Below are 16862 nucleotides of genomic sequence, written 5' to 3' on the forward strand. Positions count from 1 at the left end.
TAATAGTTATAATAGTTAGTGAACACACATAAATGACTGGATTGATGGTAAAGTGTAACCGAATGTGAAACTTTTTTTAAACTCACAACCAAATAAGAGTGCAAAGTTCAAATCCTTAAAGCATACAACAGCATGAACAATTTACTTAAATATTAAAATATCTATATGTTGCATAAATATCACATATTTGAAAACTGAGTCAAACAAAACAACATGACCCAGTCAATGAATGAAATTGTTGAGGAGATTTTGTGTTACCTCGCGCGAGAAAGTGAAAGTAAAAATCAAAGACTGGAAACTGATTAAGTTTGAAAAATAAAAAGCGTTTTATTCCTACTCTAAACAAAGCAATACATTCCGCACAGTTAAACGTGCACGGTCCTGATGGAGCTCAGTTCTAACACCAAGCCCCCAAAAGGATGCTTTAACAATGGCGCATCTGGTATAAAAGGGTTCTCCTTAAGGGAGACCAAACAGACCCTATTGGTCTGATCATAAGCTAAGGCAGCATCTTGGGCATAGTAACAGTTCATTTATTGGTTGACAGCATGGTGCGATGACCCTTGGCTCCTCCTTGGATGCAGCTCCGTTGCGCAACTTGTTTTTCCAGGATTTCAGGATGCGTCCTTGAACCATTTTTCGAGTTATCTTCTTAGGCTTTCTGATATCGGCTTCACCCTTCTGCACACACCAGCTGCAACTTCATTCTCCCACTGGGCCTCGAAAAACAAGCAAACAGAAAACATTAAGTGCACATGGTTTAAATACTTCATTAAACATTCTTTTTCCCTTCAAAATACAGGAAGCTTATACAGGATAAATGTGCACAATGAGGAAAGCAGCACTATAAATCCCAATGAAGAAAGCATATAGACGCAGATGCAGACGCTGCAGCTAACACAAGCCAGTGCAGAGCAAGGCCAGTCCGTGCGCGTTGAGGCCGAGGAGCATTGGGAGAACCCCATCGGTGTTCTCCATCTCCACCCGGAGCTGCTCAGCGTCTCTCCTCAGCTGTTCCGCCTGCTGGAAGGCCTGGTTGTCCTGCAGCGGGGCAGGAAGCGACTGGATGGGCAGAGTCCCACGGCTCGCCTTTAACCTGTGCATCTGTTGATATGAAAAGCAACTGCAGTGTATGAGAAGAAACTAGTTGAGCTAGTTAGTTAGCTAATATAAACTCAAGAAATGTTTAACAGACGTCTGCAAGAGGTAAAACCCCCCCCCCAAAAAAACAAGATAATGATCCAAAACATATGGCCTAATAGACACAAAATCAACCAGATTTCTCAGGCCTAAATCTGTGGGGTCAGCTGAAGAGAAGAGAACATAGACTGAGGTTGATTTAGAGATTTTGTACATTCTTAAAGCTCTAACCCGGCAAAAAACGTTATAGAAGAAGATTAAATGTTGTCCTGCTGCTACAAGGGATCTGCTATACAACGCTTCACCAGCAGGGGCGCCAATAAGTGTTGCACCATAACTGAGTATAATTTAAGAATTTATTCGAGGCAATGGGGCAAATGAAGTGCGTAGATTCCTGTAAATCTTTCACATTCAAATGAAGTTGTGTTCCTACTGTATTTAACAGAACCAAAACACTTGAGAATAAATCAGTATGTATTTAAGGCAAACAAAGTCAACCAACCAGCACATCAAACGCTGCTAGAAAATCGTGTCGGCTGTTGCTCAAAATGTTCAGCGTCTCATCGGGCAGCTCTATGGACAAAAACACGCAAAAGGATTAGAAATTAAGACAACATTCAAAGCAGCACTGGCTTATTTCAGAGTCTGAATGTTTTAGAGTGCCGAGGTCCGCCTCACCTTCCATGGCACAGACCAGCAGGTAAGCCAGGTCTAGGAGTGAAGGGTCGCCACGAGGGCCGTCTCTAGAGACACGGCATGTCTCCATCAGATCCACGGTGGTAGAGATTCTTGTAACTGTGTCCTCCTCATCCGCAATGTGGTCTTGCACTGTTTCATAATCGCACGACTCTTCCAGCTGGGGGGAAAGAAAAGTTCAGAGTTTTTAGTTAGATACTGGATTCAAAGAACACTCAGTAAAAATCTTAGCAAGTCACTTATTCGACAATCATTTCTGTGAGTCCTTGGGGAATAATCAAAAGTTGACAGGTGTGAGGTTCGTTGGTGTGCGTCAGGTTAGTGTGACCCTCACCGCGCTCTGCTAAAGGACAGGGTGGTTCTGTCCCTCTGAGCTTCTTGGAGCTTCTCCATCAAGTCACGTCGAGTAGCCGGGGGGAAGTCAGCCAGAGGAGAAAGATCCATCTCCTGCCATCCTGCAAGATGCACGACGCTCTCATATTTTTATCACCATACCTTATATTTACAGATATGTCTTTCTATAAATTTAATCCAAGCTTCTGTGTAACAAACAAGTTAATAAATCTACTGCCTACGGCGATAAAAAGAATCCACTGCCACATGTGCTCTCAAAGGAACATTTTAGCCAACATTTTAGCAGCGTGTTTCACCTCCCACAAATCAGAAATTCTCAATTACCACTGTGAAAAACAGCGAAAAACGCATCTTCCCGAGCCCTGCGCCCGTTGCACATGCCATCCACTGAGTTCAAGGAACCATCAAAGGGGACGGAGTCGCTCTCAAGCCTCCCACAGTGCGGGGCTGCAGGCATATACCTGGACAGAAAAAAAGCCCAAATCAGATGAAGATAAACACACCATACATGAACGGGAAGATTTAATGAATAGTTTTTGAATATAAGGATTGTGGGGTATTCCCTCCCCAATATTATAAAAACAAGTGTCACTCTTGTGTTTATATTCTCGGCAACAAACCTGAACACAGCCACTTCAACAAAAAAGAATCCATCAAACAAAATAATTTTTTCATCACTTGCAAAAGTTCAGAGAAATCTAAATTCATTCAAAAATATTTGAGTTATTAATTAATGAATTAATTCATTCATTCATTCACTTATTTTTACTGGAGGATTATCTATTGATTGCTTTAATAATTGAGGATTTTTAAATTAAGTCCATGCAATAAAGACCTGTTTTAATTAGCCGCCGTTCAAATTAGAAAAGACCAGAGGACATGTCATTCTGGTAAAATGAAGATGGGGGTGACTGTAATTAGTCAGGAAAAGGGTTAAAGAAAACCGCTATTTTTCAAAACTCATGTACAGTCAGAGAGCTAACTAAAGAAAATGAAAACAGCTGGAAATTGGACGAACAAGATTAAAGGAGAACCCAAGTTTATCACTGTGATCACAATGATGAGGGAATAAAAATCTCCCAAACCCTTGGTTTATCACCAACTGCACCCTGAACCAATATCACTCACCCTGGTGGGGACCTGTAACAACTAGCGAGGAATTATCGAGGAGCACTTGAGCCAGGAGAGCAGACAGAGGAGCGGTGTAAAGGTTCTTAAGGAGAGTTCTGAAAAAAGACACAGGGAATGAATAACAATACGTTGGAATCCAATGTCTGAGCATCGACAAAGAAAACAGATTTCTCTAACGGAGGGTCAGCAACACAAAATGCAAGAATTCAAGAAATCTAGGATACACAGAAGAGTAGCATCTGATTACCACTTGTGTGAGCAGAACATCTGAAGTCTCCCTCAGGAAACCGAGTCCTGTTTAAGGTGAGACATAGGTGGGTTAGTACCTGAAACTGAATTGGGTTGAGAATGTGGTGTACAAGAAGGGGTGAGGGTTTCTTACTGGTGCAGAGGAGGAGAGGATATATGCAGAGGCTGAGGTTGGCTGCAGATTGGTGATAAGTGGAGTTCTATTTCATCCCTACTGACCGCCAGAGGCGGTGCTTTAAGCACTGAATGATCATTCTTGCGCATGCGCAGGTCGAGTACTAATGACAACAAAGTCACCTGTGACCTGCCGGGGACCCACGTGACTATATAGAGTCACGTGGCACCCGGCGTTCAATCCCTTCGTTCTTCTCGCGCGCAGGTATGGTCGTGTGAAGCTGACTGCTTCTGTGTGTACCACGTGCTAACCTAGCTGCTTGTTGCTAGTAGCCCCGTGACCGGGTTTGGTCAGAGCTGCGGGTAAGTTTCGCCCTCCAGGGGCTGCACAAGCTGCTTTCACCTTACCAGATTTGCGGTCGCCGCGACATGAACTAGTAAGTGACTCACCAGTAGCGTTTTCTGCTCGCGGTGAGTTCACTATAAGTTTATTAATCTAATTCATTAGTGGTGTTTTCTGCTCGCGGTGAGTTCACTATAAATTTGTTTATCTGACTCACCAGTAGCGTTTTCTGCTCGCGGTGAGTTCACTATAAGTTTGTTTATCTGACTCACCAGTAGCGTTTTCTGCTCGCAGTGAGTTCACTATAAATTTGTTTATCTGACTCACCAGTAGCATTTTCTCTATAAGTTTGTTTATCTGACTCACCAGTAGCGTTTTCTGCTCGCGGTGAGTTCACTATAAGTTTGTTTATCTGACTCACCAGTAGCGTTTTCTGCTCGCGGTGAGTTCACTATAAGTTTGTTTATCTGACTCACCAGTAGCGTTTTCTGCTCGCGGTGAGTTCACTATAAATTTGTTTATCTGACTCACCAGTAGCATTTTCTGCTCGCGGTGAGTTCACTATAAGTTTGTTTATCTGACTCACCAGTAGCGTTTTCTGCTCGCGGTGAGTTCACTATAAGTTTGTTTATCTGACTCACCAGTAGCGTTTTCTGCTCGCGGTGAGTTCACTATAAGTTTATTAATCTAATTCATTAGTGGTGTTTTCTGCTCGCGTTGAGTTCATCCTTCGTTAACAAGCGGACTCGCTGGTGGCGTTTCCTGCTCGTGGTGACTTCTTGTTGGTGGCGGGCTGATCACGCCTTCAGCATTATGATGCTGGAAAGTTTGTGCTGCTCGACCTGTCTGGCTCCGCTTTAGCCGACGACGGGCATGATTTGTGTTCCTCCTGTCTTGGTGTGGAACATCTCCGGGAGGCGCTGTCGGATAACGCCTGCCCCAACTGCTCCGTCATGCCCCGGTCGGTCAGGCTGGGTCGGTTGGCTGCGCTGCAGCAGCCTGCCGACTTGGCGGGCGCTGCGCCGCATAGTCTGTTGCCGCCGGGAAAGGCGATGTGCAAACGGCCTACTGTGGCTGCACCTTTGGTGCCGGCAAAACGAGCCAGACGGGCCGATGTAGGGAGGTGGTTGAACAGCTTCGGTCTGGACTCCACACGAAACACTCATCGTCTCAGACGACTTCGGGTGGGGCCTCAGTGTCTTCAGTCTCTGTCCCAGTGGAGGATGAGGGCGTTCATGACGACAGGGGTCCCGCTCGGCTCCCTCCCGTGTCGTCGGGATGTTGTGTTTACGGATGCATCCTCCACGGGCTGGGGTGCAACCTGGCGGGGCCAAATGGCACAGGGGACATGGTCCCAGCGGCAGTGCAGGGAACACATCAATGTCCTGGAATTGCAGGCTGTACTTCTGGCTCTTCAGAGCTTTCTCCCAGGCTTGCAGGGAAAGCATGTGCTAGTGAGGTCAGACAACACTGCTGTTGTTTTTCACATCAACCACCAAGGGGGTACCAGGTCAAGGAAACTGTTGTGTTTGACTCAACAGCTGCTAACCTGGGCAGCTCCATACTTGGCCAGCCTCAGAGCAGCCTACATACCCGGGCCAGAGAACGTGCCAGCAGATTTTCTATCCCGTCAGAAGCCGCTTCCAGGAGAGTGGAAGCTTCACCAAGAGGTAGTGGAGGACATCTGGAAGGTCTTCGGCAGGGCGGACGTGGACCTCTTTGCCTCAAGGGACGCATTTCACTGTCCCCTTTGGTTCTCCTTGGACGACAGCAGCCCTCTGGGCCATGATGCGCTGGCACACGACTGGCCCCGGACCCTCCTTTACGCCTTTCCACCATTCAGTCAGCTTTTTCAGACTCTCCTAAGGGTACGCCAGGAAGGGCACAGGGTTCTGCTGGTAGCCCCCTTCTGGCCAGCGAGGACTTGGTTTCCTCTACTGCACGAGCTCAGCTCCGGCTCGCCAATGCTACTCCCCTGCAGGACGGATCTCCTCTCCCAGCTGGGGGGTCAGATTTTGCACCCCCAACCGGACCGGCTCCAGCTCTGGATTTGGCCCCTGCAAGGCCGGGGTCCACTTTCTCGAGATACATTGGGTCAGTAGGGCATACAATGGCTAATGCATGGGCGCCATCCACACGAGCTGTCTATGATAACAAGTGGGCGCTTTTTGCAACCTGGTGCCATAATAAAGGACAGGACCCGGTGCAGTGTTCAGTCTCTGACATACTGACCTTCCTGCAGGAATTGCTGGATCAGGGGCGGTCTCCATCTACCTTAAAAGTATATGTAGCTGCCAATTCCTGTCGGCATGTCGGGCTGAATGGTTGCACAGTGGGCCGAGACAAGGACGTTGTGCAGTTTATGAGAGGTGCTCGGCGTTTGCATCTACCCAACCGCCCTGTGGCACCGGCATGGGACCTTTCTCTGGTGCTTGAAGCTCTTCGGTCCCACCCATTTGAGCCCCTGGCGTCAGCAGACCTCAAATGGCTCTCACTGAAGACAGCGTTCCTTATGGCGATGGTTTCAGCAAAGCGTGTGGGTGAATTGCAGGCTCTCTCGGTGGCCGAGCCCTGCTGCCGGTGGAATCCTGATGGGTCAGGTGTTACACTGTGGCCTGACGCAGCGTTCATTCCTAAGGTGTCACTGGCGGCGGACGGTAACCAGCCACTCCATCTTGCTCGGTTTGATACGGGATGCCCCTCCGAACCACCGTGCCCTGTTCGTGCGCTTGAGGCATATATCAATGTCACGGCATCCTTCCGAAAGACAAATAGCCTTTTTGTTTGCTACGCCGGCTCACGGAAAGGTCAGGCACTTTCTAAGTAGCGACTGGCACACTGGGTTGTGGATTTGATCTCCAAGGCTTATGCCTTGCAGGACCAGCCACTGCCGATAGGAGTAAAGTGCCACTCAACAAGGGGCATGTCGACATCGTTTGCTGCCATGACTGGGGTGCCGTTGGATGTTATATGCCGTGCGGCCTCCTGGAAATCACAGAGTACCTTTACTCGGTTTTACAGGGTGAATGTGGCTGCGCCTCATCCCCTTCAAAGAATTCTGGAGCAGCACACATCTACAACACATTAGGTGGATGTTCCTTGAATGTTGCTGATTCCTTGTGACCTTGTTGACATAAGTCATCCAGTGCTTAAAGCACCGCCTCTGGCGGTCAGTAGGGATGAAATAGAACGAAAGTTACTGCTGTAACTACGGTTCTATAAATCCCAGATGACCGCCAGAGTGCTTGGTCCCTCGGAATCTCTGCTTTTCACGAGAAGATTGAGGGATTGAACGCCGGGTGCCACGTGGCTATATAGAGTCACGTGGGTCCCCGGCAGGTCACAGGTGACTTTGTTGTTATTAGTACTCGACCTGCGCATGCGCAAGAATGATCATTCAGTGCTTAAAGCACCGCCTCTGGCGGTCATCCGGGATTCATAGAACCGTAGTTACAGCAGTAACTTTCGTTACTGATTGTGTCCTTTTGTCCGTCTTTTCACTGTAAGAATTGTAGATCGGGCAGGCAGGTGAATGAGCGGTGAGTTATAATGGAGCACTTATGCCTGGAAGGCGGCCAGAGGAATGGTGTGTAGAGTCTTTTGGAGAGTTCTTAGAAAAGACGGAAGGAATGAGAAACAGTACGTTGGTGTTCAATATCTGAGCATTTACAGAGATAACAAATTTATGTTAAGGAGAAACAGCAAAAGGAAATGTAAGAACTTCATCAATCTTAGCTAGACAGAAGAAGAGATTTTGATTACCACTTGTGTGAGCAGAACATCTGAAGTCTCCCTCAGGAAACCGAGTCCTGTTTAAGGTGAGACATAGGTGGGTTAGTATCTGAAACTGAAATGGGTAGAGAACAGGTTGTAGAAGGAGGGGAGACAGTGTCGTACTGGTGCAGAGGAGGTGAGGATATCCACTGAGGCTGAGGTTGGTCAGGAGATTGGTGGAGGTAATTATTGTCTCCTTCGGCCCTTCTTTTCCTAGTGGAAGTTGTGGATTGGCAAAATGTTGGAGGGTGGACTGGCAGGTGTGAGAGCGATGAATTATCGAGGAGCACTTGAGCCAGGAGAGCAGACAAGGAGCGGTGTAGAGGTTCTTAAGGAGAGTTCTGAAAAAAGACACAGGGAATGAATAACAATACGTTGGAATCCAATGTCTGAGCATCGACAAAGAAAACTGATTTCTCTAAGGGAGGGTCAGCAACACGAAATCTAAGAATTCAAGAAATCTATGATACACAGAAGAGTAGCATCTGATTACCACTTGTTTGAGCAGAACATCTGAAGTCTCCCTCAGGAAACAGAGTCCTGTTTAAGGTGAGACATAGGTGGGTTAGTATCTGAAACTGAATTGGGTTGAGAATGTGGTGTACAAGAAGGGGTGATGGTTTCTTACTGGTGCAGAGGAGGAGAGGATATATACAGAGGCTGAGGTTGGCTGCAGATTGGTGATAAGTGGAGTTACTGATTGTGTCCTTTTGTCCGTCTTTTCACGGTAAGAATTGTAGATCGGACAGGCAGGTGAATGAGCGATGAGTTATAATGGAGCACTTATGCCTGGAAGGCGGCCAGAGGAATGGTGTGTAGAGTCTTTTGGAGAGTTCTTAGAAAAGACGGAAGGAATGAGAAACAGTACGTTGGAGTCCAATATCTGAGCATTTACAGAGATAACAAATTTATGTTGAGGAGAAACAGCAAAAGGAAATGTAAGAACTTCATCAATCTTAGCTAGACAGAAGAAGAGATTTTGATTACCACTTGTGTGAGCAGAACATCTGAAGTCTCCCTCAGGAAACCGAGTCCTGTTTAAGGTGAGACATAGGTGGGTTAGTATCTGAAACTGAAATGGGTAGAGAACAGGTTGTAGAAGGAGGGGAGACAGTGTCGTACTGGTGCAGAGGAGGTGAGGATATCCACTGAGGCTGAGGTTGGTCAGGAGATTGGTGGAGTTAATTATTGTCTCCTTCGGTCCTTCCTTTCCTAGTGGAAGTTGTGGATCGGCAAAATGTTGGAGGGTGGACTGGCAGGTGTGAGAGCGATGAATTATCGAGGAGCACTTGAGCCAGGAGAGCAGACAGAGGAGCGGTGTAAAGGTTCTTAAGGAGAGTTCTGAAAAAAGACACAAGGAATGAATAACAATACGTTGGAATCCAATGTCTGAGCATCGACAAAGAAAACTGATTTCTCTAACGGAGGGTCAGCAACACGACATGTAAGAATTCAAGAAATCTATGATACACAGAAGAGCAGCATCTGATTACCACTTGTGTGAGCAGAACATCTGAAGTCTCCCTCAGGAAACCGAGTCCTGTTTAAGGTGAGACATAGGTGGGTTAGTATCTGAAACTGAAATGGGTAGAGAACAGGTTGTAGAAGGAGGGGAGACAGTGTCGTACTGGTGCAGAGGAGGTGAGGATATCCACTGAGGCTGAGGTTGGTCAGGAGATTGGTGGAGTTAATTATTGTCTCCTTCGGTCCTTCTTTTCCTAGTGGAAGTTGTGGATCGGCAAAATGTTGGAGGGTGGACTGGCAGGTGTGAGAGCGATGAATTATCGAGGAGCACTTGAGCCAGGAGAGCAGACAAGGAGCGGTGTAAAGGTTCTTAAGGAGAGTTCTGAAAAAAGAGACAAAGAATGAATAACAATACGTTGGAATCCAATGTCTGAGCATCGACAAAGAAAACAGATTTCTCTAACGGAGGGTCAGCAACACGAAATGTAAGAATTCAAGAAATCTATGATACACAGAAGAGTAGCATCTGATTACCACTTGTTTGAGCAGAACATCTGAAGTCTCCCTCAGGAAACCGAGTCCTGTTTAAGGTGAGACATAGGTGGGTTAGTATCTGAAACTGAAATGGGTAGAGAACAGGTTGTAGAAGGAGGGGAGACAGTGTCGTACTGGTGCAGAGGAGGTGAGGATATCCACTGAGGCTGAGGTTGGTCAGGAGATTGGTGGAGTTAATTATTGTCTCCTTCGGTCCTTCTTTTCCTAGTGGAAGTTGTGGATTGGCAAAATGTTGGAGGGTGGACTGGCAGGTGTGAGAGCGATGAATTATCGAGGAGCACTTGAGCCAGGAGAGCAGACAAGGAGCGGTGTAGAAGGTTCTTAAGGAGAGTTCTGAAAAAAGAGACACAGGAATGAATAACAATACGTTGGAATCCAATGTCTGAGCATCGACAAAGAAAACAGATTTCTCTAACGGAGGGTCAGCAACACGAAATGTAAGAATTCAAGAAATCTATGATACACAGAAGAGTAGCATCTGATTACCACTTGTTTGAGCAGAACATCTGAAGTCTCCCTCAGGAAACCGAGTCCTGTTTAAGGTGAGACATAGGTGGGTTAGTATCTGAAACTGAATTGGGTTGAGAATGTGGTGTACAAGAAGGGGTGATGGTTTCTTACTGGTGCAGAGGAGGAGAGGATATATGCAGAGGCTGAGGTTGGCTGCAGATTGGTGATAAGTGGAGTTACTGATTGTGTCCTTTTGTCCGTCTTTTCACGGTAAGAATTGTAGATCGGGCAGGCAGGTGAATGAGCGATGAGTTATAATGGACCACTTATGCCTGGAAGGCGGCCAGAGGAATTGTGTGTAGAGTCTTTTGGAGAGTTCTTAGAAAAGACGGAAGGAATGAGAAACAGTACGTTGGAGTCCAATATCTGAGCATTTACAGAGATAACAAATTTATGTTAAGGAGAAACAGCAAAAGGAAATGTAAGAACTTCATCAATCTTAGCTAGACAGAAGAAGAGATTTTGATTACCACTTGTGTGAGCAGAACATCTGAAGTCTCCCTCAGGAAACCGAGTCCTGTTTAAGGTGAGACATAGGTGGGTTAGTATCTGAAACTGAAATGGGTAGAGAACAGGTTGTAGAAGGAGGGGAGACAGTGTCGTACTGGTGCAGAGGAGGTGAGGATATCCACTGAGGCTGAGGTTGGTCAGGAGATTGGTGGAGTTAATTATTGTCTCCTTCGGTCCTTCTTTTCCTAGTGGAAGTTGTGGATCGGCAAAATGTTGGAGGGTGGACTGGCAGGTGTGAGAGCGATGAATTATCGAGGAGCACTTGAGCCAGGAGAGCAGACAAGGAGCGGTGTAGAGGTTCTTAAGGAGAGTTCTGAAAAAAGAGACAAAGAATGAATAACAATACGTTGGAATCCAATGTCTGAGCATCGACAAAGAAAACAGATTTCTCTAAGGGAGGGTCAGCAACACGAAATCTAAGAATTCAAGAAATCTATGATACACAGAAGAGTAGCATCTGATTACCACTTGTTTGAGCAGAACATCTGAAGTCTCCCTCAGGAAACCGAGTCCTGTTTAAGGTGAGACATAGGTGGGTTAGTATCTGAAACTGAATTGGGTTGAGAATGTGGTGTACAAGAAGGGGTGATGGTTTCTTACTGGTGCAGAGGAGGAGAGGATATATGCAGAGGCTGAGGTTGGCTGCAGATTGGTGATAAGTGGAGTTACTGATTGTGTCCTTTTGTCCGTCTTTTCACGGTAAGAATTGTAGATCGGGCAGGCAGGTGAATGAGCGATGAGTTATAATGGACCACTTATGCCTGGAAGGCGGCCAGAGGAATGGTGTGTAGAGTCTTTTGGAGAGTTCTTAGAAAAGACGGAAGGAATGAGAAACAGTACGTTGGAGTCCAATATCTGAGCATTTACAGAGATAACAAATTTATGTTAAGGAGAAACAGCAAAAGGAAATGTAAGAACTTCATCAATCTTAGCTAGACAGAAGAAGAGATTTTGATTACCACTTGTGTGAGCAGAACATCTGAAGTCTCCCTCAGGAAACCGAGTCCTGTTTAAGGTGAGACATAGGTGGGTTAGTATCTGAAACTGAAATGGGTAGAGAACAGGTTGTAGAAGGAGGGGAGACAGTGTCGTACTGGTGCAGAGGAGGTGAGGATATCCACTGAGGCTGAGGTTGGTCAGGAGATTGGTGGAGTTAATTATTGTCTCCTTCGGTCCTTCTTTTCCTAGTGGAAGTTGTGGATCGGCAAAATGTTGGAGGGTGGACTGGCAGGTGTGAGAGCGATGAATTATCGAGGAGCACTTGAGCCAGGAGAGCAGACAGAGGAGCGGTGTAAAGGTTCTTAAGGAGAGTTCTGAAAAAAGACACAAGGAATGAATAACAATACGTTGGAATCCAATGTCTGAGCATCGACAAAGAAAACAGATTTCTCTAAGGGAGGGTCAGCAACACGAAATGTAAGAATTCAAGAAATCTATGATACACAGAAGAGTAGCATCTGATTACCACTTGTGTGAGCAGAACATCTGAAGTCTCCCTCAGGAAACCGAGTCCTGTTTAAGGTGAGACATAGGTGGGTTAGTATCTGAAACTGAAATGGGTAGAGAACAGGTTGTAGAAGGAGGGGAGACAGTGTCGTACTGGTGCAGAGGAGGTGAGGATATCCACTGAGGCTGAGGTTGGTCAGGAGATTGGTGGAGGTAATTATTGTCTCCTTCGGCCCTTCTTTTCCTAGTGGAAGTTGTGGATCGGCAAAATGTTGGAGGGTGGACTGGCAGGTGTGAGAGTGATGAATTATCGAGGAGCACTTGAGCCAGGAGAGCAGACAGAGGAGCGGTGTAAAGGTTCTTAAGGAGAGTTCTGAAAAAAGACACAGGGAATGAATAACAATACGTTGGAATCCAATGTCTGAGCATCAACAAAGAAAACAGATTTCTCTAACGGAGGGTCAGCAACACGAAATGTAAGAATTCAAGAAATCTATGATACACAGAAGAGTAGCATCTGATTACCACTTGTTTGAGCAGAACATCTGAAGTCTCCCTCAGGAAACCGAGTCCTGTTTAAGGTGAGACATAGGTGGGTTAGTATCTGAAACTGAATTGGGTTGAGAATGTGGTGTACAAGAAGGGGTGATGGTTTCTTACTGGTGCAGAGGAGGAGAGGATATATGCAGAGGCTGAGGTTGGCTGCAGATTGGTGATAAGTGGAGATACTGATTGTGTCCTTTTGTCCGTCTTTTCACGGTAAGAATTGAGATCGGGCAGGGAGGTGAATGAGCGATGAGTTATAATGGACCACTTATGCCTGGAAGGCGGCCAGAGGAATGGTGTGTAGAGTCTTTTGGAGAGTTCTTAGAAAAGACGGAAGGAATGAGAAACAGTACGTTGGAGTCCAATATCTGAGCATTTACAGAGATAACAAATTTATGTTAAGGAGAAACAGCAAAAGGAAATGTAAGAACTTCATCAATCTTAGCTAGACAGAAGAAGAGATTTTGATTACCACTTGTGTGAGCAGAACATCTGAAGTCTCCCTCAGGAAACCGAGTCCTGTTTAAGGTGAGACATAGGTGGGTTAGTATCTGAAACTGAATTGGGTAGAGAACAGGTTGTAGAAGGAGGGGAGACAGTGTCGTACTGGTGCAGAGGAGGTGAGGATATCCACTGAGGCTGAGGCTGGTCAGGAGATTGGTGGAGTTAATTATTGTCTCCTTCGGTCCTTCTTTTCCTAGTGGAAGTTGTGGATTGGCAAAATGTTGGAGGGTGGACTGGCAGGTGTGAGAGCGATGAATTATCGAGGACCACTTGAGCCAGGAGAGCAGACAAGGAGCGGTGTAGAGGTTCTTAAGGAGAGTTCTGAAAAAAGACACAAGGAATGAATAACAATACGTTGGAATCCAATGTCTGAGCATCGACAAAGAAAACAGATTTCTCTAACGGAGGGTCAGCAACACGAAATGTAAGAATTCAAGAAATCTATGATACACAGAAGAGTAGCATCTGATTACCACTTGTTTGAGCAGAACATCTGAAGTCTCCCTCAGGAAACCGAGTCCTGTTTAAGGTGAGACATAGGTGGGTTAGTATCTGAAACTGAATTGGGTAGAGAATGTGGTGTACAAGAAGGGGTGATGGTTTCTTACTGGTGCAGAGGAGGAGAGGATATATGCAGAGGCTGAGGTTGGCTGCAGATTGGTGATAAGTGGAGTTACTGATTGTGTCCTTTTGTCCGTCTTTTCACGGTAAGAATTGTAGATCGGGCAGGCAGGTGAATGAGCGATGAGTTATAATGGAGCACTTATGCCTGGAAGGCGGCCAGAGGAATGGTGTGTAGAGTCTTTTGGAGAGTTCTTAGAAAAGACGGAAGGAATGAGAAACAGTACGTTGGTGTTCAATATCTGAGCATTTACAGAGATAACAAATTTATGTTAAGGAGAAACAGCAAAAGGAAATGTAGGAACTTCATCAATCTTAGCTAGACAGAAGAAGAGATTTTGATTACCACTTGTGTGAGCAGAACATCTGAAGTCTCCCTCAGGAAACCGAGTCCTGTTTAAGGTGAGACATAGGTGGGTTAGTATCTGAAACTGAAATGGGTAGAGAACAGGTTGTAGAAGGAGGGGAGACAGTGTCGTACTGGTGCAGAGGAGGTGAGGATATCCACTGAGGCTGAGGTTGGTCAGGAGATTGGTGGAGTTAATTATTGTCTCCTTCGGTCCTTCTTTTCCTAGTGGAAGTTGTGGATCGGCAAAATGTTGGAGGGTGGACTGGCAGGTGTGAGAGCGATGAATTATCGAGGAGCACTTGAGCCAGGAGAGCAGACAGAGGAGCGGTGTAAAGGTTCTTAAGGAGAGTTCTGAAAAAAGACACAAGGAATGAATAACAATACGTTGGAATCCAATGTCTGAGCATCGACAAAGAAAACAGATTTCTCTAAGGGAGGGTCAGCAACACGAAATGTAAGAATTCAAGAAATCTATGATACACAGAAGAGCAGCATCTGATTACCACTTGTGTGAGCAGAACATCTGAAGTCTCCCTCAGGAAACCGAGTCCTGTTTAAGGTGAGACATAGGTGGGTTAGTATCTGAAACTGAATTGGGTAGAGAACAGGTTGTAGAAGGAGGGGAGACAGTGTCGTACTGGTGCAGAGGAGGTGAGGATATCCACTGAGGCTGAGGTTGGTCAGGAGATTGGTGGAGGTAATTATTGTCTCCTTCGGCCCTTCTTTTCCTAGTGGAAGTTGTGGATCGGCAAAATGTTGGAGGGTGGACTGGCAGGTGTGAGAGTGATGAATTATCGAGGAGCACTTGAGCCAGGAGAACAGACAGAGGAGCGGTGTAAAGGTTCTTAAGGAGAGTTCTGAAAAAAGACACAGGGAATGAATAACAATACGTTGGAATCCAATGTCTGAGCATCGACAAAGAAAACAGATTTCTCTAACGGAGGGTCAGCAACACGAAATGTAAGAATTCAAGAAATCTATGATACACAGAAGAGTAGCATCTGATTACCACTTGTTTGAGCAGAACATCTGAAGTCTCCCTCAGGAAACCGAGTCCTGTTTAAGGTGAGACATAGGTGGGTTAGTATCTGAAACTGAATTGGGTTGAGAATGTGGTGTACAAGAAGGGGTGATGGTTTCTTACTGGTGCAGAGGAGGAGAGGATATATGCAGAGGCTGAGGTTGGCTGCAGATTGGTGATAAGTGGAGTTACTGATTGTGTCCTTTTGTCCGTCTTTTCACGGTAAGAATTGTAGATCGGGCAGGCAGGTGAATGAGCGATGAGTTATAATGGACCACTTATGCCTGGAAGGCGGCCAGAGGAATGGTGTGTAGAGTCTTTTGGAGAGTTCTTAGAAAAGACGGAAGGAATGAGAAACAGTACGTTGGTGTTCAATATCTGAGCATTTACAGAGATAACAAATTTATGTTAAGGAGAAACAGCAAAAGGAAATGTAAGAACTTCATCAATCTTAGCTAGACAGAAGAAGAGATTTTGATTACCACTTGTGTGAGCAGAACATCTGAAGTCTCCCTCAGGAAACCGAGTCCTGTTTAAGGTGAGACATAGGTGGGTTAGTATCTGAAACTGAAATGGGTAGAGAACAGGTTGTAGAAGGAGGGGAGACAGTGTCGTACTGGTGCAGAGGAGGTGAGGATATCCACTGAGGCTGAGGTTGGTCAGGAGATTGGTGGAGTTAATTATTGTCTCCTTCGGTCCTTCTTTTCCTAGTGGAAGTTGTGGATCGGCAAAATGTTGGAGGGTGGACTGGCAGGTGTGAGAGCGATGAATTATCGAGGAGCACTTGAGCCAGGAGAGCAGACAAGGAGCGGTGTAAAGGTTCTTAAGGAGAGTTCTGAAAAAAGACACAGGGAATGAATAACAATACGTTGGAATCCAATGTCTGAGCATCGACAAAGAAAACAGATTTCTCTAACGGAGGGTCAGCAACACGAAATGTAAGAATTCAAGAAATCTATGATACACAGAAGAGTAGCATCTGATTACCACTTGTTTGAGCAGAACATCTGAAGTCTCCCTCAGGAAACCGAGTCCTGTTTAAGGTGAGACATAGGTGGGTTAGTATCTGAAACTGAAATGGGTAGAGAACAGGTTGTAGAAGGAGGGGAGACAGTGTCGTACTGGTGCAGAGGAGGTGAGGATATCCACTGAGGCTGAGGTTGGTCAGGAGATTGGTGGAGTTAATTATTGTCTCCTTCGGTCCTTCTTTTCCTAGTGGAAGTTGTGGATCGGCAAAATGTTGGAGGGTGGACTGGCAGGTGTGAGAGCGATGAATTATCGAGGAGCACTTGAGCCAGGAGAGCAGACAAGGAGCGGTGTAAAGGTTCTTAAGGAGAGTTCTGAAAAAAGACACAGGGAGTGAATAACAATACGTTGGAATCCAATGTCTGAGCATCGACAAAGAAAACAGATTTCTCTAACGGAGGGTCAGCAACACGAAATGTAAGAATTCAAGAAATCTATGATACACAGAAGAGTAGCATCTGATTACCACTTGTTTGAGCAGAACATCTGAAGTCTCCCTCAGGAAACCG

At 45.9% G+C, this 16862-nt stretch overlaps 1 protein-coding gene across 1 annotated transcript in view; it reads right to left on the reverse strand.

The window, feature by feature from the left end:
* Nucleotides 1–302: 302 nt before the first annotated feature.
* Nucleotides 303–16862, reverse strand: part of LOC118560934 — a 33731-nt gene continuing 17171 nt past the window's right edge. The window contains exons 43-80 of the mRNA XM_036132499.1: nt 16450–16667; nt 16315–16361; nt 15945–16162; nt 15810–15856; nt 15451–15657; nt 15316–15362; nt 14945–15163; nt 14810–14856; nt 14439–14657; nt 14304–14350; nt 13945–14151; nt 13810–13856; nt 13440–13657; nt 13305–13351; nt 12947–13152; nt 12812–12858; nt 12441–12659; nt 12306–12352; nt 11935–12153; nt 11800–11846; nt 11441–11647; nt 11306–11352; nt 10936–11153; nt 10801–10847; nt 9430–9647; nt 9295–9341; nt 8924–9142; nt 8789–8835; nt 8430–8636; nt 8295–8341; nt 7925–8142; nt 7790–7836; nt 3319–3416; nt 2515–2651; nt 2171–2291; nt 1819–1996; nt 1643–1713; nt 303–1104 (exon numbers count right to left, since the gene is read on the reverse strand). The gene's annotated coding sequence lies outside the window, so the exon portion shown is untranslated. The remainder of the gene's footprint in view (nt 1105–1642; nt 1714–1818; nt 1997–2170; nt 2292–2514; nt 2652–3318; nt 3417–7789; nt 7837–7924; nt 8143–8294; nt 8342–8429; nt 8637–8788; nt 8836–8923; nt 9143–9294; nt 9342–9429; nt 9648–10800; nt 10848–10935; nt 11154–11305; nt 11353–11440; nt 11648–11799; nt 11847–11934; nt 12154–12305; nt 12353–12440; nt 12660–12811; nt 12859–12946; nt 13153–13304; nt 13352–13439; nt 13658–13809; nt 13857–13944; nt 14152–14303; nt 14351–14438; nt 14658–14809; nt 14857–14944; nt 15164–15315; nt 15363–15450; nt 15658–15809; nt 15857–15944; nt 16163–16314; nt 16362–16449; nt 16668–16862) is intronic.

Source organism: Fundulus heteroclitus, unplaced genomic scaffold, assembly GCF_011125445.2.
Source record: "Fundulus heteroclitus isolate FHET01 unplaced genomic scaffold, MU-UCD_Fhet_4.1 scaffold_52, whole genome shotgun sequence".
Lineage (NCBI taxonomy): Eukaryota > Metazoa > Chordata > Actinopteri > Cyprinodontiformes > Fundulidae > Fundulus > Fundulus heteroclitus.